The sequence below is a fragment of the Capricornis sumatraensis genome, chromosome 12 (genome assembly GCF_032405125.1).
Source record: "Capricornis sumatraensis isolate serow.1 chromosome 12, serow.2, whole genome shotgun sequence".
NCBI lineage: Eukaryota > Metazoa > Chordata > Mammalia > Artiodactyla > Bovidae > Capricornis > Capricornis sumatraensis.
This window is the reverse complement of record NC_091080.1, coordinates 9,972,067-9,994,139: the sequence shown is the minus strand read 5'-3', so window position 1 is coordinate 9,994,139 and position 22,073 is coordinate 9,972,067. Positions and strand designations below refer to the sequence as shown.

Sequence of the window (22,073 nt, the reverse complement as noted above, 5' to 3'; positions counted from 1 at the left end):
GTAGGTTTCCAGATTCTAACTTAAAGAATATAGGAGAAAATACTTAGGTTTTTGAGGACAAAATGTAAATGAAGGCTTCTATGCTTGCTTACTTATAAAACCTGTATTTAATGACTAGAAATAATCTTTTTTCTCAGAATCTCAGATTCTCAGAAGAATGTGTCTGAATAGGTTGATATCCACAATATAGCATTTTATTTATTTTATTTGTTACTGGGTCACAAAAAAGCCTTTATTTCTTTTATTTTTGGGCAAATGTACACGTGAATTTAAGGTATATTTTGTTTTATTTTATTGAAGGAATACTGCAGATATCACAACGAAAATAAAAACATGTACAACTTCATCTCCTTGTAAGCCATATGTCATGTTTATTTTGACCTGAAGGGGAAAATCTCTTGAGAAATCTGTACGCAGGTCAGGAAGCAACAGTTAGAACTGGACATGAAACAGACTGGTTCCAAATAGGAAAAGGGGTACGTCAAGGCTGTATATTGTCACCCTGCTTATTTAACTTATATGCAAAGTACATCATGAGAAATATTGGACTGGAATCAAGATTGCCAGGAGAAATATCAATAACCTCAGATATGCAGATGAAACTACCCTTATGGCAGAAAGTGAAGAGGGACAAAAAAGCCTCTTGATGAAAGTGAAACTGGAGAGTGAGAAAGTTGGCCTAAAGCTCAATATTCAAAAAACAAAGATCATGGCATCCGGTCCCATCACTTCATGGGAAATAGATGGGGAAACAGGGGAAACGGTGTCAGACTTCATTATTTTGGGCTCCAAAATCACTGCAGATGATGATTGCAGCCATGAAATTAAAAGATGCTTACTCCTTGGCAGAATAGTTATGACCAACCTAGATAGTATATTCAAAAGCAGAGACATTACTTTGCCAACTAAGGTCCGTCTAGTCAAGGCTATGGTTTTTCCTGTGGTCATGCATGGATGTGACAGTTGGACTGTGAAGAAGGCTGAGAGCCGAAGAATTGATGTTTTTGAACTGTGGTGTTGGAGAAGACTCTTGAGAGTCCCTTGGACTGCAAGGAGATTCAACCAGTCCATTCTGAAGGAGATCAACCCTGGGATTTCCTTGGAAGGAATGATGCTAAAGCTGAAACTCCAGTACTTTGGCCACCTCATATGAAGAGTTGACTCATTGGAAAAGGCTCTGATGCTGGAAAGGTTTGAGGGCAGGAGGAGAAGGGGACGACAAGGGTGAGATGGCTGAATGGCACCACTGACTTGATGGATGTGAGTCTGAGTGAGGTCCAGGAGTTGGCGATGGACAGGGAGGCCTGGAGTGCTGCGATTCGTGGGGTCGCAGAGTCAGACACGACTGAGCGACTTAACTGAACTGAACTGAACTGACCTGAGGAGGTGGGGTGGGGTGGGGAAATGCGTTAAATGCATTCTATTCTTGTATACATTAAAATATAAACACATGCTCAAACATAAATGCACACATATAGTATAGATAGAGGTCTATGTGTTTTAAAAGCATGTACTATCCTTCATCTCCTTTCTATTTTATAATGTAAAAAACGTTTAAAATATGAATTATTTGAAATGTATATGGTACATTCCATTGTCTTCACTCCCTTTTAGCCTTTTTCTTTCATTGGTCAAAAAAGTTATCTTTGACAACAACCATGCTACAAAGAGATAATGAGCAATGTGAAAGAGAAATAATAATTTCTAGAATAGAAGAAGCAATAATTTTCTTACTTCATATCTCACCAAATACAAGATAAACTAAAACAGGTAACAAAATCATTTTTTATTATTACTAATTAGTGATATACTAACTACTTCTGGAACTAAGACAAAGATTCTGCAACCAATCACATTTTTTGAGAAAAATGAATTGTAATCACTTTCTGTATCCAACTGAATATATTCAAGCATAGGAAATGTTTAGTCTTATGTCTTAGAGTATGCTCTCCGCAACAGTAGTGTCTCTTCCATATGGTTTTGAACTGGTGAAAAAAATGTAAATTCATTAAGATCTACACCCTGACATTAATATATATATATATATATATATATATATATATATATATATATATTAAGGCTCAGAGAAGAGCTTGTAGAAAGAAACACACTTTATAAATGACATCTAGATTTACATCAAATTTTCTCAAAGGTCTTTTTCGAATTATTTTAATTACTGCAGAATAGACAGGTATGCCTCTTTGAAGAGAGTGTGCATGGGTAGAATATTCTTGATTTTAAAAAGATTATTACAGAAAAAAGATGTTCTGCCTTATGATATTTTACAGATGTGCAGAAGTGTTACCACATGCAAGTGTCATTGTCTTCATCATATTCTCAGAAGTTTATGCAAGAATAAAGAAGAATGGATAGAGGGAATTGTTCCTCCCTGACTGAATTCATTTTCCTGGGAATTACTGATAACACTGAGAACAAAGGGATCCTATTTACAATGTTTCTCCTTATTTATCTCATCAATCTTCTGGCAAATCTTGAAATGATAATCCTGATTAGGATGGATCCCCAGCTGCACACACCTATGTACTTTTTCCTCAGCCACCTCTCCTTCTGTGGCCTCTGCAATTCCACAGCAATTGGGCTGAAGACGCTGATGGAAACATTTATAAAGAACAAAACTGTCCCCTTCTATAGCTGTGCTCTGTAATTCTTGGTCTTCTGTATGTTTTCAGATTCTGAATCTCTACTGCTGGCAGTGATGGCCTATGACTGGTACAAGGCCATCAGCAGCCCCTTGCTCTATGCAGTCAGTATATTCAGAGGGTGTGCTGCCTGCACATGGCTGGGGTTTACCTGGTGGAGATAACAGTTTCTCAGATACACACAGCATTAACTTTCCATTTATGCTTCTGTGGGTCAAATGTGATTAACCATTTTTTCTGTATTTTACATTGGCTTTTATTTATTTATTTATTTATTTTTCTTTTCCTGTCCTGCTTAGATACACAGGTCAATGAGTTAATGATATTCACTGCTTTGGGTTTTATTGAACTGAGTACTATTTTAGGAGTTGTTGCTCATATATTTTAATATAAATTTATTTATTTTAATTGAAGGTTAATTACTTTACAATATTGTATTGGTTTTGCCATACATCAACATGAATCAGCAACAGGTATACACGTGTTCCCTATCCTGAACCACCCTCCCTCCTCCCTCCCCATACCATCCCTTTGTGCCGGCCCAGTGCACCAGCCCCAAGCATCCAGTATCATGCATTGAACCTGGACTGGTGATTCATTTCAGATATGATATTACACATGTTTTAATACCATTCTCCCAAATCATCCCAATCTTCCACTCTCCCACAAAGTCCAAAAGCCTGTTCTATACATCTGTGTCTCTTTTGCTGTCTTGTATGCAGGGTTATCATTACCGTCTTTCTAAATTCCATATATATACGTTAGTATACTGAATTAGTGTTTTTCTTTCTGGCTTACTTTACTCTGTATAACAGGCTCCAGTTTCACCCACCTGATTAGAAGTGATTCAAATGCATTCTTTTTAATGGCTGAGTAATACTCCATTGTGTATATATACCACAGCTTTCTTATCCATTCTCTGCTGATGGACATCTAGGTTGCTTCCATGTCCTGGCTATTATAAACAGTGCTGTGACGAACATTGGGGTACACATGTCTCTTTCAATTCTGGTTTTCTTGGTGTGTATGCCAAGTATTGGGATTTCTGGGTCATAAGGCAGTTCTATTTTCAGTTTTTTAAGAATTCTCCATCCTGTTCTCCATAGTGGCTGTACTAGTTTGCATTCCCATCAATAATGTAAGAGTGTTCCATTTTCTCCACACCCTCTCCAGCATTTATTGCTTGTAGACTTTTGGATCACAGCCATTCTGACTGGCGTGAAATGGTACCTCATTATGATTTTGATTTGCATTTGTCTGATACTGAGTGATGTTGAGCATTTTTTCATGTGTTTGTTAGCCATCTGTATGTCTTCTTTGGGAAATATCTATTTAGCTCTTTGGCCCATTGTTTGATTGGGTCGTCTATTTTTTTGGAATTGAGCTGCAGGTGTTGCTTGTATATTTTTGAGATTAGTTGTTTGTCAGCTGCTTCATTTGCTATTATTTTCTCCCATTCCAAAGGCTCTCTTTTCACCTTGCTTATAGTTTCCCTTGTTGTGCAGAAGCTTTAAAGTTTAATTAGGTATCATTTTTTATTTTTGCTTTTATCCCACGTGGAAGGTCAGGAATGGCAGCAGTAAGGAGATATCCCTCGTCCAAGGTAAGGAGCAGCAGCTGTGCTTTCCTGGAGCAGCCGTGAAGAGATACCTCACGCCCAAGGTAAGAGAAACCCAAGTAAGATGGTAGGCGTTGCAAGAGGGCATCAGAGGGCAGACACACTGAAACAATACTAAGAGAAAACTAGTCAATCTAACCACACTAGGACCACAGACTTGTCTGACTCAATCAAACCAAGCCATGCCTGTGCGGCAACCCAGACAGGCGCATCATGGTGGAGAGGTCTGACAGAATGTGGTCCACTAGAGAAGGGAATGGCAAGCCACTTCAGTATTCTTGGCTTGAGGACCCCATGAACAGTATGAAAAGGCAAAATAATAGGATACCGAAAGAGGAGCTTCCCAGGTCATTAGGCGCCCAATACACTATTGGAGATAGTGGAGAAATAACTCCAGAAAAAATGAAGGAATGGAGCCAAAGCAAAAACAATACTCAGCTGTGCACATGATTGGTGATAGAAGCAAGATCCGATGCTGTAAAGAGGAATATTACATAGGAACCTGGAATGTCAGGTCCATGAATCAAGGCAAATTGGAAGTGGTCAAACAAGAGGTGGCAAGGGTGAACGTCGACATTCTAGGAATCAGAAAACTAAAATGGACTGAAATGGGTGAATTTAACTCAGATGACCATTATATCTACTGCTGTGGGCAGGAATCCCTCAGAAGAAATGGAGTAGCCATTGTTGTCAACAAAAGGGTCAGAAATGCAGTACTTGGATGCAATCTTAAAAATGAAAGAATGATCTCTGTTTGTTTCCAAGGCACACCATTCAATATCACGGTAATCCAAGTCTATGCCCCAATGAGTAACGCTGAAGAAACTGAAGTTGAATGGTTTTATGAAGACCTCAAAGACCTTTTAGAACTAACACTCAAAAAAGATATCCTTTTCATTATTGGGGACTGGAATGCAAAAGTAGGAAGTCAAGAAACACGTGGAGTAACAGGCAAATTTGGCCTTGGAGTACGGAATGAAGCAGGGCAAAGGCTAATAGAATTTTGCCAAGAAAATACACTGGTCATAGCAAACACCCTCTTCCAACAACACAAGAGAAGACTCTACACATGGACATCACTAGATGGTCAACACCAAAATCAGATTGATTATATTCTTTGCAGCCAAAGATGGAGAAGCTCTATACAGTCAACAAGAACAAGACCAGCAGCTGACTGTGGCTCAGATCATGAACTCCTTATTGCCAAATTCAGACTCAAATTGAAGAAAGTATGGAAAACCGCTAGACCATTCAGGTATGACCTAAATCAAATCCCTTATGATTATACAGTGGAAGTGAGAAATAGATTTAAAGGCCTAGATCTGATAGATAGAGTGCCTGATGAACTATGGAATGAGGTTTGTGACATTGTACAAGAACAGGGATCAAGACTATCCCCCCAAAAAGCAAAATGGCTGTGTGGGGAGGCCTTACAACTAGCTGTGAAAAAAGAGAGAGGAAAAGCAAAGAGGAAAAGGAAACATATAAGCATCTGAGTGCAGAGTTCCAAAGGATAGCAAGAAGAGATAAGAAAGCCTTCTTCAGTGATCAATGCAAAGAAATAGAGGAAAAGAACAGAATGGGAAAGACTAGAGATCTCTTTAAGAAAATTAGAGATACCAAGGGAACATTTCATGCAAAGATGGGCTCGATAAAGGACAGACATGGTATCGACCTAACAGAAGCAGAAGATATTAAGAAGAGGTGGCAAGAATACATAGAAGAACTGTACAAAAAGATCTTCACGACCCAGATAATCGTGATGATGTGATCACTTATCTAGAGCCAAACATCTTGGAATGTGAAGTCAAGTTGTCCTTAGAAAGCATCTCTATGAACAAAGCTAGTGGAGATGATGGAATTCCAGTGGAGCTCTTTCAAATCCTGAAAAATGATGCTATGAAAGTGCTGTACTCAATATGCCAGCAAATTTGGATAACTCAACAATGGCCACAGGACTGGAAAATGTTAGTTTTCGTCCCAATCCCAAAGAAAGACAATGCCAAAAAATGCTCAAACTACCGCACAATTACACTCATCTCACATGCTAGTAAAGTAATGCTCAAAATTCTCCAAGCCAGGCTTCAGCAATACGTGAACCGTGAACTCCCTGATGTTCAAGCTGGTTTTAGAAAAGGCAGAGGAACCAGAAATCAAACTGCCAACATCCGCTGGATCATGGAAAAAGCAAGAGAGTTCCAGAAAAAACATCTATTTCTGCTTTATTGACTATGCCATAGCCTTTGACTGTGTGGATCACAATAAACTGTGGAAAATTCTGAGAGAGATGGGAATACCAGACCACTTGACCTGCCTCTTAAGAAATCTGTATGCAGGTCAGGAAGCAACAGTTAGAAGTGGACATGGAACAACAGACTGTTTCCAAATAGGAAAAGGAGTACGTCAAGGCTTATATTGTCACCCTCTTTGTTTAACTGTTATGCAGAGTACATCATGAGAATTGCTGGACTGGAAGAAACACAAGCTGGAATCAAGATTGCCGGGAGAAATATCAATAACCTCAGATATGCAGATGACACCACCGTTGTGGAAGAAGTAAAGAGGAGCTAAAAAGCCTCTTGATGACAGTGAAAGAGGAGAGCGTAAAAGTTGGCTTAAAGCTCAACATTCAGAAAATGAAGATCATGGCATCCGGTCCCATCACTTCATGGGAAATAGATGGGGAAACAGTAGAAACCATGTCATACTTTATATTGGGGGGCTCGAAAAGCACTGCAGATGGTGATTGCAGCCATGAAATTAAAAGACGCTTACTCCTTGGAAGAAACGTTATAACCAACCTAGACAGAATATTCAAAAGCAGAGACATTACTTTGCCAACTAAGCTCCGTCTAGTCAAGGCGATGGTTTTTCCTTTGGTCATGTATGGATGTGACAGTTGGACTGTGAAGAATGCTGAGCGCTGAAGAATTGATGCTTTTGAACTGTGGTGTTGGAGAAGACTCTTGAGAGTCCCTTGGACTGCAAGGAGACCCAACCAGTCCATTGAGAAGGAGATGATCCCTGGGATTTCTTTGGAAGGAATGATGATAAAGCTGAAGCTCCAGTCCTTTGGCCACCTCATGCGAAGAGTTGACTTATTGGAAATGACTGTGATGCTGGGAGGGATTGGGGGCAGGAGGAGAAGGGGATGATCAAGGATGAGATGGCTGGATGGCATCATGTGCTTGATGAACGTGAGTCTGAGTGAACTCCGGGAGTTGGTGATGGACAGGGAGGCCTGGTGTGCTGTGATTCATGGGTCGCAAAGAGTCGGACACGACTGAGTGACTGAACTGAACTGAACTGAATTTCCAATATTCTGGGAGGTGGATCATAGAGAATTCTGCTGTGATTTACATTGGAGAGTGTTTTTCCTATGTTCTCCTCTAGGAGTTTTATAGTTTCTGGTCTTACATTTAGATCTTTAATCCATTTTGAGTTTATTTTTGTGTATGGTGTTAAAAAGTGTTCTAGTTTCATTATTTTATAAGTGGTTGGCCAGTTTTCCCAGCATCACTCGTTAAAGACATTGTCTTTCATCCATTGTATATTCTTGCCTCCTTTGTGGAATATAAGGTCTCAATAGGTGTGTGGATTTATCTCTGGGCTTTTTATTTTCTTCCATTGATCTTTATTTCTGTCTTTGTGCCAGTACCATACAGTCTTGATGACTGTGGCTCTGTAGTAGAGCCTGAAGTCAGGCAGGTTGATTCCTCCAGTTCCATTCTTCTTTCTCAAGATTGCTTTGACTATTTGAGTTTTTTTGTATTTTCATACAAATTGTGAAATTATTTTTTCTAGCTCTGAAAAATACCATTGGTAGCTCGATAGGGATTACATTGAATCTATGATTGCTTTGGGTAGTATACTCATTTTCCCTATATTGATTCTTCTGATCCATGAGCATGGTATATTTCTCCATCTATTAGAGTCCTCTTTGATCTTTCACCACTGTTTTATAGTTTTCTATATATAGGTCTTTAGTTTATTTAGGTAGATATATTCCTAAATATTTTATTTTTTTCGTTGCAATGATGAATGGAATTGTTTCCTTAATTTCTCTATTTTCTCATTAGTAGTGTATAGGAATGCAAAGGATTTCTGTGTGTTGATTTTATATCCTGCAACTTTGCTGTAATCATTGATTAGCTCTAGTCATTTTCTGGTAAAGTCTTTAGGGTTTTCCATGTAGAGGATCATGTCATCTGCAAACAGTGAGAGTTTTACTTCTTCTTTTTCCATTTGGATTCCTTTTATTTATTTTTCTACTCTGATTGCTGTGGCCAAAACTTTCAAAACTATGTTTAATAGTAGTGGTTAAACTAGGCACTTTTGTCTTATTCCTGACTTTAGGTGAAATTTTTTCAATTTTCACCACTGAGGATAATGTTTGCTGTTGGTTTGTCATGCATCACTTTTATTATGTTGAGGTATGTTCCTTCTATTCCTGCTTTCTGGAGTTTTTTTTTTTTTTTTATCATAAATGGATGTTGAATTTTGTCAAAGACTTTCTCTGCCTCTATTGAGATAATCATATGGCTTTTATTTTTCAATTTATTAATATGGTGTATTACACTGATTGATTTGTGGATATTGAAGAATCCTTGCATCCCTGGGATAAAGCCTATTTGGTCATCGTGTATGATTTTTTTTCATGTGTTGTTGGATTCTGATTGCTAGAATTTTGTTAAGGATTTTTGCATCTATGATCATCAGTGATATTGGCCTAGAGTTTTCTTTTTTTGTGGCATCTTTGTCAGGTTTTGGTATTAGGGTGATGGTGGCCTCATATAATGAATTTGGAAGTTTACCTTCCTCTGCAATTTTCTGGAAGATTTTGAGTAGGATAGGTGTTAGCTCTTCTCTAAATTTTTGGTAGAATTCAGCTGTGAAGCCGTCTGGACCTGGGCTTTTGTTTGCTGGAACATTTCTTCTTCTTCTTTTTTTTTTTTTTTTTTTTGCTCTGCAAACTATTTTTATTTTGTTTTATTTTTTAATCTTTTATTATTATTATTTTATTTATTTATTTATTTATTTTTAATTTTAAAATCTTTAATTCTTACATGTGTTACCAAACATGAACCCCCCTCCCACCTCCCTCCCCATAACATCTCTGTGGGTCATCCCCATGCACCAGCCCCAAGCATGCTGTATCCTGCGTCAGACATACTGGTGATTCAATTCTTACATGATAGTATACATGATAGAATGCCATTCTCCCAAATCATCCCACCCTCTCCCTCTCCCTCTGAGTCCAAAAGTCCATTATACACAGCTGTGTCTTTTTTCCTGTCTTGCATACAGGGTCGTCATTGCCATCTTTCTAAATTCCATATATATGTGTTAGTATACTGTATTGGTGTTTTTCTTTCTGGCTTACTTCACTCTGTATAATCGGCTCCAGTTTCATCCATCTCATCAGAACTGATTCAAATGAATTCTTTTTAACGGCTGAGTAATACTCCATTGTGTATATGTACCACAGCTTTCTTATCCATTCATCTGCTGATGGACATCTAGGTTGTTTCCATGTCCTGGCTATTATAAACAGTGCTGTGATGAACATTGGGGTACATGTGTCTCTTTCAATTCTGGTTTCCTCGGTGTGTATGCCCAGCAGTGGGATTGCTGGGTCATAAGGTAGTTCTATTTGCAATTTTTTAAGGAATCTCCACACTGTTCTCCATAGTGGCTGTACTAGTTTGCATTCCCACCAACAGTGTAGGAGGGTTCCCTTTTCTCCACACCCTCTCCAGCATTTATTGCTTGCAGATTTTTGGATCACAGCCATTCTGACTGGTGTGAAGTGGTACCTCATTGTGGTTTTGATTTGCATTTCTCTGATAATGAGTGATGTTGAGCATCTTTTCATGTGTTTGTTAGCCATCCGTATGTCTTCTTTGGAGAAATGTCTATTTTGTTCTTTGGCCCATTTTTTGATTGGGTCGTTTATTTTTCTGGAATTGAGCTGCATAAGTTGCTTGTATATTTTTGAGATTAGTTGTTTGTCAGTTGCTTCATTTGCTATTGTTTTCTCCCATTCAGAAGGCTGTCTTTTCAACTTGCTTATATTTTCCTTTGTTGTGCAGAAGCTTTTAATTTTAATTAGATCCCATTTGTTTATTTTTGCTTTTATTTCCAGAATTCTGGGAGGTGGATCATAGAGGATCCTGCTGTGATTTATGTCGGAGAGTGTTTTGCCTATGTTCTCCTCTAGGAGTTTTATAGTTTCTGGTCTTACATTTAGATCTTTAATCCATTTTGAGTTTATTTTTGTGTGCGGTGTTAGAAAGTGATCTAGTTTCATTCTTTTACAAGTGGTTGACCAGTTTTCCCAGCACCACTTGTTAAAGAGATTGTCTTTACTCCATGTATATTCTTGCCTCCTTTGTCAAAGATAAGGTGTCCATATGTGTGTGGATGTATCTCTTGGCTTTCTATTTTGTTCCATTGATCTATATGTCTGTCTTTGCGCCAGTACCATACTGTCTTGATGACTGTGGCTTTGTAGTAGAGCCTGAAGTCAGGCAAGTTGATTCCTCCAGTTCCATTCTTCTTTCTCAAGATTGCTTTGGCAATTCGAAGTTTTTTGTATTTCCATACAAATCTTGAAATTATTTGTTCTAGTTCTGTGAAAAATATGGCTGGTAGCTTGATAGGGATTGCATTGAATTTGTAAATTGCTTTGGGTAGTATACTCATTTTCACTATATTGATTCTTCCGATCCATGAACATGGTATATTTCTCCATCTATTAGTGTCCTCTTTGATTTCTTTCATCAGTGTTTTATAGTTTTCTATATATAGGTCTTTAGTTTCTTTGGGTAGATATATTCCTAAGTATTTTATTCTTTTTGTTGCAATGGTGAATGGAATTGTTTCCTTAATTTCTTTTTCTACTTTCTCATTATTAGTGTATAGGAATGCAAGGGATTTCTGTGTGTTAATTTTATATCCTGCAACTTTACTATATTCATTGATGAGCTCTAGTAATTTTCTGGTGGAGTCTTTAGGGTTTTCCATGTAGAGGATCATGTCATCTGCAAACAGTGAGAGTTTTACTTCTTCTTTTCCAATTTGGATTCCTTTTATTTCTTTTTCTGCTCTGATTGCTGTGGCCAAAACTTCCAGAACTATGTTGAATAGTAGCGGTGAAAGTGGACACCCTTGTCTTGTTCCTGACTTTAGGGGAAATGCTTTCAATTTTTCACCATTGAGGATAATGTTTGCTGTAGGTTTGTCATATATAGCTTTTATTATGTTGAGGTATGTTCTTTCTATTCCCGCTTTCTGTTGAGTTTTTATCATAAATGGATGTTGAATTTTGTCAAAGGCCTTCTCTGCATCTATTGAGATAATCATATGGTTTTTATTTTTCAGTTTGTTAATGTGGTGAATTACATTGATTGATTTGTGGATATTGAAGAATCCTTGCATCCCTGGGATAAAGCCCACTTGGTCATGGTGTATGATCTTTTTAATGTGTTGTTGGATTCTGATTGCTAAATTTTGTTGAGGAATTTTGCATCTATGTTCATCAGTGATATTGGCCTGTAGTTTTCTTTTTTTGTGGCATCTTTGTCAGGTTTTGGTATTAGGGTGATGGTGGCCTCATATAATGAATTTGGAAGTTTACCTTCCTCTGCAATTTTCTGGAAGATTTTGAGTAGGATAGATGTTAGCTCTTCTCTAAATTTGGTAGAATTCAGCTGTGAAGCCGTCTGGACCTGGGCTTTTGTTTGCTGGAACATTTCTGATTGCAGTTTCAATTTCCATGCTTGTGATAGATCTGTTAAGATTTTCTATTTCTTCCTGGTTCAGTTTTGGAAAGTTGTACTTTTCTAAGAATTTGTCCATTTCTTCCACATTGTCCATTTTATTGGCATATAATTGCTGATAGTAGTCTCTTACGATCCTTTGTATTTCTGTGTTGTCTGTTGTGATCTCTGCATTTTCATTTCTAATTTTATTGATTTGATTTTTTCTCCCTTTGTTTCTTGATGAGTCTGGCTAATGGTTTGTCGATTTTATTTATACTTTCAAAGAACCAGCTTTTGACTTTATTGATTTCTGCCATGTCTCTTTCATTTATTTTGCATTTATTTCTGCCCTAATTTTTAATATTTCTTTCCTTCTATTAACCCTGGTGTTGTTCATTTCTTCCTTTTATAGTTGCTTTAGGTGTAGAGTTAGGTTATTTATTTGACTTTTTTCTTGTTTCTTGAGGTATGCTTGTATTGCTATGAACTTTCCCCTTAGCACTGCTTTTACAGTGTCCCACAGGTTTTGGGTTGTTGTGTTTTCATTTTCATTAACTTCTATGCATATTTTGATTTCTGTTTTGATTTCTTCTGTGATTTGTTGGTTATTCAGCAGCTTGTGTTTCAGCCTCCATATGTTGGAATTTTTAATAATTTTTCTCCTGTAATTGAGATCTAATTTTACTGCATTGTGGTCAGAAAAGATGCTTGGAATGATTTCAATTTTTAAAAAATTTACCAAGGCTAGATTTATGGCCCAGAATGTGATCTATTCTGGAGAAGTTTCCTTGTGTGCTTGAGAAAAAGGCAAAATTCATTGTTTTGGGGTGAAATGTCCTATGGATATCAATTAGGTCTAACTGGTCTATTGTATCATTTAAAGTTTTTGTTTCCTTAGTAATTTTCTGTTTAGTTGATCTATCCATAGGTGTGAGTGGGGTATTAAAGTCCCCACTATTATTGTGTTATTGTTAAGTTCCCCTTTCATACTTGTTAGAATTTGTCTTACATATTGTGGTGCTCCTCTATTGGGTGTATATATATTTATAATTGTTATATCTTCTTCTTGAAGATAGCTTCCTTTGATCATTATGTAGTGCCAGGGTCCAGCCCCAGTGGATCCAGGGTAATTTGAAGGGTGGACAGTGCCAGTGCCTAGGAAAGAACTATTTAATTACAGATATAAAGAGAGATTAAAAAAGGATAGTGTAGTGGGAAAATTTAGTGGAGAAAAGGAGACTGAATAGCTCGGTTTATGTGGAAAACCAATAAAACTCCAAGACAAGGAGTTTGCACCACCTATGTAAGCCACAGGCGTCTTCCCAGGCTCCCAAAGGAATGGAGACACAAAGGCCTCCCCAGTCAGATCTTAGAAGCCCTGGAAAAATTACTAGGCTTGACAAGCCTTCATGCTCCAGATGGGAATTCAGCCAGAAGGTGAGAGAAAAAATGACATAAGGAGACCAGTCTTTCCAGGAACTGATCTGTTTATTTATTTTTCAGGTCCGCTTATATACTTTTTGTTACACATAGAGATAAAATACAAAGTCACGTGGGGTCAGCAGACCTGACCTTTATCAAAATCAGGTGCTTTATACAAATGTATACAAAGGTCTTAGGGGCTTTACATCATCTTCTGGCCATGAGGCCTGCTAACATTTTATGACCCTTTCTTTCTGATAACTGTCAGTCAACCAGAAAACTCATTTTTTCCAGGGGTGATTTTTCTAAAACCCAGGCGCCACCCTCCAAAAGCACCAGATAAAGTTTCATTCCTATACAGTGAAGGTGCAGTGGGTTATAATTAAGAAAATATATTACTTAGCCTAAGGTTTAACATGATTAATATTAAGGTTAATACTTATATCTCCTATATGCTAGTTATATTTATTAATGTGTATAAGGGCAGGGGCTTTAGAGACTTAGCAGCAAATATTTGCCCAACAAATGAAAACCCTTCACCAGTATAATTTCTAATCAAGCCACTATACTATACTAATAATTTTCTAACTTCTCAAAATAATCTGTATTTAGAAAGTTAAAGCATCTCGTGCCTCTCATGGTTGGGAGACTATGAACAATGACATGTGACTGGACGAACCTGTCAGGTAGGCTAGAGAACTTTCAGAGGAGTTTGAGAACTGAAACACTCTTGTCACACCCAGGAATTTTATTAACTGGAGCTCTAAGTTAACTCCTCAGAGAGGTGTGGTGGGGTACAGCCCCCTTAATGTCAGAAGTGTAAGTAAGATTACAAAACAGTAAGGCAGGCAGACTCTGGTTTTGGGGGGTAGATGCTTGAGAATTTCCAGGGGGACCCCTGAGGCTTGATCCTGCCTTTGCATATGCCAAGTCTCCTTTCTCCTGACATTTGCACGGGGGGGATTCCTCACACTGGCTCCTGGCAATGTAGTGTCCTTTGTCTCTTTTCACAGCCTTTGTTTAAAAGTCTATTTTATCTGATATGAGTATTGCTACTCCTGCTTTCTTTTGGTCTCTATTTGCGTGGAATAACTTTTTCCAGCCCTTCACTTTCAGTCTGTACGTGGCCCCTGTTTTGAGGTGGGTCTCTTGTAGACAACACATATAAGGGTCTTATTTTTGTATCCATTCAGCCAGTCTTTGTCTTTTGGTTGGGGCATTCAACCCATTTATATTTAAGGTAATTATTGATAAGTATGATCCCGTTGCCATTTACTTTATTGCTTCAGGCTTGAGTTTATACACCCTTTTCATACTTCCTGTCTAGAGAAGATCCTTTAGCATTTGTTGGAGAGCTGGTTTGGTGGTGCTGAATTCTCTCATCTTTTGCTTGTCTATAAAGCTTTTGATTTCTCCTTCATATTTGAATGAGATTCTTGCTGGATACAGTAATCTGGGCTTAGGTTATTTTCTTTCATCACTTTAAGTATGTCTTGCCATTCCCTCCTGGCCTGAAGAGTTTCTATTGAAAGATCAGCTGTTATCCTTATGGAAATCCCCTTGTGTGTTATTTGTTGTTTTTTCCTTGTTGCTTTTAATATTTGTTCTTTGTGTTTGATCTTTGTTAATTTGATTAATATGTGTCTTGGGGTGTTTCACCTCGGGTTTATCCTGTTTTGGACTCTCTGGGTTTCTTGGACTTGGGTGATTGTTTCCTTCCCCATTTTAGGGAAGTTTTCCACTAATATCTCCTCAAGGATTTTCTCATGGTCTTTCTTTTTGTCTTCTTCTTCTGGGACTCCTATACTTCAAATGTTGGGGTGTTTAACACTGTACTGGATGTCTTTGAGACTGTCCTCATTTCTTTTCATTTGTTTTTCTTTTTTCCTCTCTGATTCATTTATTTCTACCATTCTATCTTCTAATTCACTAATCCTATCTTCTGCCTCTCTTATTCTACTATTTGTTGCCTCCAGAGTGTTTTTAATCTCATTTATTGCATTATTCAGTATATATTGACTGTTTTTTATTTCTTATAGGTCCCTGTTAAACCTTTCTTTCATCTTCTCAATCCTTGTCTCCAGGCTATTTATCTGTGATTCCATTTTGATTTCAAGATTTTGGATCATTTTCACTATCATTACTTGGAATACTTTATCAGGTAGATTCCCTATCTCCTCCTCTTTTCTTTGGTTTGGTGGGCATTTATCCTGTTCCTTTACCTGCTGGGGATTTCTCTGTCTCTTCATCTTGTTCATATTGCTGAGCTTGGGGTGGCCTTTCTGTATTCTGGCAGTTTGTGGAGTTCTCTTTATTGTGGAGTTTCCTTGCTGTGGGTGGGGTTGTACAGGTGGCTTGTCAAGGTTTCTTGGTTAGGGAAGCTTGTGTCGGTGTTCTGGTGGGTGGAGCTGGATTTTTTCTCTCTGGAGTGCAATGAAGTGTTCAGTAATGAGTTATGAGATGTAAATGATTTTGGAGTAACTTCGGGCAGTCTGTGTATTGGAGCTCAGGGCTGTGTTCCTGGGTTGCTGGAGAATTTGCATGGTATGTCTTGCTTTGGAACTTGTTGGCCCTTGGTTGGTGCTTGGATTCAGTGTAGGTATGGAGGCGATTGATGAGCTCCTGTCGAGTAATGTTCCCTGGAGTCAGGAGTTCTCTGGTGTTCTCAGGGTTTGGACTTAAGCCTCCTGCTTATTTTTATAGTAGCCTTAAGACTTCTCCTTCTATACAGCACCATTGATAAGACATCTCCTTTCGAAGACAATGGGCTGCTTTTTCTGGGTGCCTGATATCCTCTGCCGATATTCAGGAGTTTTTTGGAATTTATTCAGCGTTTAAAAGTTCTTTTGTTGAATTTGTGGAGGAGAAAGTGGTCTCCCCGTCCTATTCCTCTGCTATCTTCTGCTTTTATTTCACTCTTGAAGATCCACTTTGCTGAGGGGAGAGTCAAAGCTTTTACCACCTGCACCTTCCACTTAACCTCAGTGTCAATTTTCCAGGGAGCTGTAATCTTTATGTATTTCAGGCCAAATTCATCCTACTTTCTTGATGAAGACAAAATGATGTTTGTTTTACACTTTTGTAATTCCCCTGCTAAATTCTCTGGTATTTAGCCTGTGGAAAAAGAATGTAAAAGAGGCTTTAGTAAAATTGAAAGCTAAACTTTATTTTTAAATATTTGAATTATGCATATGTGCACACAACCACACACATATAGTAACTGTGTAATTAAAATTAGATGGTATGACACATGGAGGAGGAAGTGGCAACCCACTCCAGTATTCTTGCCTGGAGAATCCCTATAAAGAGAAGAGCCTTGTGGGCTACAATCAATGGGGTCACAGAATCAGACATGACTGAGTGACTAAGCACAGCTTCACTGTTAAGAAATATTACAGGTTTCCTCAGATATCATGCTTAGTATCTGGGCTGCGTTTATATAAGGCACTTACCGTTTTGGAAAAACCTTTTGACTTTTCAGTTATGCTAATTTTTGATTCAATTGTCATTCAAACATTATTTCAGTCTCACTCAAACATTATGCAGTGTCTTAAAGGTTTTGTCTTAAATTAAATCAAAGATTTGCTGAGTGATCTTTCAGAACTCGGTTTATATATATATATATTATAGTACATCTTATAGATTATATACTAATGAATTTAAGCTGATACTAGTAGTAGGCATTAATGACCTAAGCAGTTTAGTAATAAATGAACCACAAAATGATCATGGGATAAACAATTTGAGGACATTTGTGAGACAGTCCATGGGGTTGCTAAAAGTCGGACATGACTGAGAACTTCACCTTCAATTTTCACTTTCATGCATTGGAGAAGGAAATGGCAACCCATTACAGTGTTCTTGCCTGGAGAATCCCAGGGACAGGGTAGCCTAGTGGGATGCCGTCTATGGGGGTCTCACAGGGTTGGAAACGACTGAAGCGATTTAGCAGCAGCAGTGAAATATGACATGTTAGGAAACGTTCTCATTGTGGAAAAAGTTACAAACAAAAAATTATTATTTTATATAAAAGATGTATAGGTTTCTATTCCTGCCATATTTTATCAATTCACTGAACTCTTTTGGAACTGTTGCTCATAAAAGGCATCCTAACAGAAAATCCTATCAGAAAATTAAAGTCTAAGACAAACAAGGCATCAGTGGATTGGCAGGTATTGTGCAGTATATATACATGTAATCTAGTTAATTTGTCTCCATTCAAATGTCAGATGTATATTACAGCATCTAAAGACTAATTTGACCTACATATTGCTCCATTTTATTGGATCTAATAAATATGATATAAAAAAAGAAAAAAATTAAGCCCATTAAATGGAAGTCAAAAATAATATTGCAGTAGACAATATCTAATTAAAATAGGCTTCCTCGTCTGGAATTTGGATAACTTAAAGAAGAACTGAGTGCTTTATAGGAAATTCACAATTCAAATCAAAGTTGTGGCAATGGCATGGAGATACTCTTCTGTTCCACGAAAATTCTTGAAATTCTACAAAAATAGGGAACAACATATCAAAAGATTCTGATGTATTTTAGGCTGTCTACTTCAGTTCTCATCACTTACTTTCCTTCTTCTTTCCATAGCACAACCCTTTTACACATCACCAATGACTGATGGAAAATATCTGTAATGTCAGTTTTACTTCTCATTTTTCATTTCTAATTTTATTGACTTGAGTCTTCTCTTTTCTTCTCTTGATGAGTCTGGCTGAAAGTTTATCAACTCCATATTCTCAAAGAATCAGATTTTAGTTTCACTGACCTTTGTTATTATTTTCTTTATATTTTTAATTTATTTATTCTCTGATATTTATGTTTTGGTTCCATCTGTTAACTTTAGGTTTCACTTATTATTTCCCTAATTGCTTTAGGTGTAATGTAACTTTGCTTATTTGTGATTTTTCCTGTTTCCTGAGGTAAGATTGTATTGCAATAAGCTTCCTTCTTAGAACTGTTTTTGCTGAGCACTGCTGGGAGCCAGCACGAGGAATCCCGCCCATGACAAAGGTCATGAGGAAGAGGCTTGACAGGCAAAGGCAAGTCAGGTCTCAAGGGGTCCTCTGCCTGAGCATCTACCCCAAAACCAAAATCTGTCTGTTTACTGTTTGCCATACTATACTCTTCAGACATTACGGGGTGGGGGGGGAGGGGGCTATTCCCTACCACCTTTCTCTAAAGAAAATTAACTTAGAGCTCTAGTTAATAAGTCTCCTGGGCATAAAAGGAGTGTCTCAGCTCAAAACCCTCTGATAGCTTTCTAACTTGCCTGACAGGACTGTCCGGATTTTTGCATCTGCACATGTGATTTTTTACAGCCTCCCAACTGGAAGAGGCACAGAAAGCTTAAAAAATTCTAGGAAAAATCATTAGAATAAGACTGATTAAGGGTTTCATTGTTAAGCCAATACTTGCTGTCAAGTTTTCATATCTTTTGTTTGTTGATATAGTTGGTATATATAAAAAATAAGTAGCAACATAGATCTTTGAGTTAAGTACTTTCTTTGTTATAACCCACTTCACATTTGTTCTACAGGGATGTAACTTTATTTAGTCCTTTGAGGATGATGCAGATTAAAGAAAAACACTTCAGGGAAAATGAGATTAACATTCATTAAGGAAGAGAGCCATAAAGTGTTAACAGGCCTCTTGGCCATAATCACCTGAGACCTTTTGTATACAGAAAGATATGCAGAAAGAAAGCCTGGTATAGGTAAGGGTCAGGACTGCTGCCCTTGCATGACTCTGCATCTGCCATTGTGTAAAAGTTAGGGTATATAAGCACCTTTTGGAAATAAAGTTATGCAGTTTTTGCACAAGCTTGGCTCCCCCGTGTCAACTCTCTCCCCCTCTCCCTCCCTCTCTTTTTCAGGCTGATCCCTTGGAACACAGAGGCTCGCCATGTGCCCGGGCTTCTAAGTCCCACATGAGAGGAAGCCCAAGGTGGGGCACCCTCTGCTATTCAAGCGGGAGCCTGTGGCCTACGTAGAAGGTTCAAGCTTCTTGTCTTGAGACTTTATTAGCTTTCCGTGTAAACCAAGGAATATCAGCCTCTTTTCTCCTCTATTTTTTTTTTTTTGCTACATTATTCTTCTCTAATCTCTCTTTAAATTTCTAAGTAATCTCTCTTTAATTGCCAACTCCGTCCCTGCTTCGAATTCCCTGGATTCACCATGGCTGGACCCTGGCAGAGCACCTTAGGTTTTGGATTGTCATATTTTGTTGTCATTTTTCTCTAGGTATTTCTTTTATTTCCTCTTCGCTTTCTTCAGTGATATATATGTCATACATATATATATATATATATGATTTTCAAACATTTTACCTCAATCTTTGAATATACATGCATATATATGTTCAAAAGCTTGCTTCTCTGATTTATTTTTGCACACTGCTCCACTTATCTCTTACTGCATAAACTGCATTTCATAACTAGATAACTTAAGTGAATGACCTGACCATACGTGCTCTGTCATGCCTGACTCTTTGCAACCCCATGGATGGTAAGGCTCCTCCGCCCAAGAAACTTTTCAGGCAAGAACACTGGAGTGGGTTGTCATTTTCTACTCCAGGGGCTTTTCAGCCCAAGAAAATTTTCAGGCAAGAACACTGGAGTGGGTTGTCATTTTCTACTTCAGGGGCTTTTCTCGACCTAGGGGTCGAACTCACATCTCCTGCTAGACAGTCAAATTCTTTTCTGCTGAGCCACCTGGGAAACACTTGAATATGCATGCATTTATATATATTCAAAAACTTGTTTCTGATTCATTTTTGCACACTGTTCTAGTTATCTCTTCCTACAAAAACTGTATTTCAAAACCAAATAACTTCAGAGAATGATCACTGACTCCTTATTTTGTTCTTTCTCATGTTTACTGAGGTTGCATGAAATATTCAGTGGAAAGGTGGGCTAGGTTGCAAGTTCTTTAATAATTGAGAGTAGATGAGAATTTCTACAAAGATAGACCCAAATTCTCCCCTTTCAGTTCATGTAATATCAGAATGTGCCACAGTATAAAATAAGATGGGTAGTTGGAATTTCTATATGGTAATTCATGGCTTTCACACACTATCTTGTTCAAGACAAGACCCAGAAATGACTTATGATAATTTTGCTAATTTTGTTTGTCAAAACAGATGAAGTATGGCAAAAATTCAAAGAAGGATGAATATGCAATGCATGCAATACAGATGAACCTTGAAAATATTTCAGTGAAGACAAGAAGGCTGATGAAAAGAATAACAACACAGAAACAAAAAAAAAAGCATGTTGCATAATTCTGTTTAAAAGGAAGCCAAGAATTGGAAGCACAAAGAATCAGAAAGTAAATTAGTAGTTATAACTGCCAGGGCTCAGGGAGGAAGAAAGGGAAAGCGACAGCTAATACATATGGATTTCTTATCATAGTAATGAAAATGCTGTGGAAGTAAATACTGATGATAACCTAAGAACCTTGAAAACACAGTGAAAAACAAACAACTCTATAGATTAGAAAGGTGAATTTTATGATGTACTCATTAAATTTCAGTAAAAAGGAAAACATGAAACAAGTGTGGTAATATCCTTAAATGAGATGTGAAGGAGACTCTAAAACACTATGAACAAATCTAAGGAAATGGAAATAATGGGGGGAGGATCTTTTTGAGTTTCAGTAGGTTTACTCTTTAACTAAAGAAGGACAAAATCATTTCAGGATAACTGTGAAGCACATCATACAAAAAAATTTTGCAGTTTTCTTTTTACCATAGATCAATTTGATGATAGCAGGAAGGCATGAAAACTGAGCTTGTGCTAAGTAGCTTCTGAATTCTCAGGGGAACTACAGAAGCAGAAATATAATTAATGAAATGTTTGCATAACATCAAAGCAGAGGGTCAGTAGCACAGGGATTTAAATCCCAGTGTACCTGGTAAAATAAGAGGTCACCTGCTTATTGTTAACTAGTCAAGACCTGCTCATCTCAGGTAGGTTTCCAGTTCCTAACTTAAAGAATATAGAAGAAAATACTTAACGTTTTGAAAAAACAAATTGTAAATGAACCATTTTGTGCCAGCTTACTCATTAAAATCTGAAATCAATGCTAGAAATATTTCGATTTCAGAATCACAAGAATCTGAAATTGTTAATATCCACAATGCAACTGTTTATTTGTTTTATTTTGTTCTTTATTCACAGGAAATATTTACTCTTTTTTATCTTTGGAAAAATGTATACATGAATTTAAAGCATATTTTGTTTAATTAAAATAGAGTAGGTAACACAATAAAGATAAAAACATGTAAAATTCATCTCCATGAGAACCGCATGCCATGTTTCTTAGTTCTGAGGGAAAAAAGTTCATTGCTTACATTCTATTCTTATAAACATTAATACATATACACATACATATATATTACAAAAGGAAAAGTCTATGCATTTTAGAAACATTATTGTCCGTCATCTTGTTTCCAATTTAGTAACTAACAGGCCATTTAACATATAAAATGATGTGAATTATACAATAAATATGGAGTTTTCTCTTCCCTTTAGCTCTTTTTTCCCACTCATTAAGAGATTCACCTTTTGACGACTAACACTACACAAAGAGGTAATGA

General features: G+C 37.4%; 1 pseudogene; it reads left to right on the top strand.

The window, feature by feature from the left end:
* The first annotated feature begins 2,365 nt into the window (after positions 1-2,365).
* LOC138089212 (olfactory receptor 5W2-like) lies at positions 2,366-16,637 on the top strand (annotated as a pseudogene).
* Positions 16,638-22,073: the final 5,436 nt, after the last annotated feature.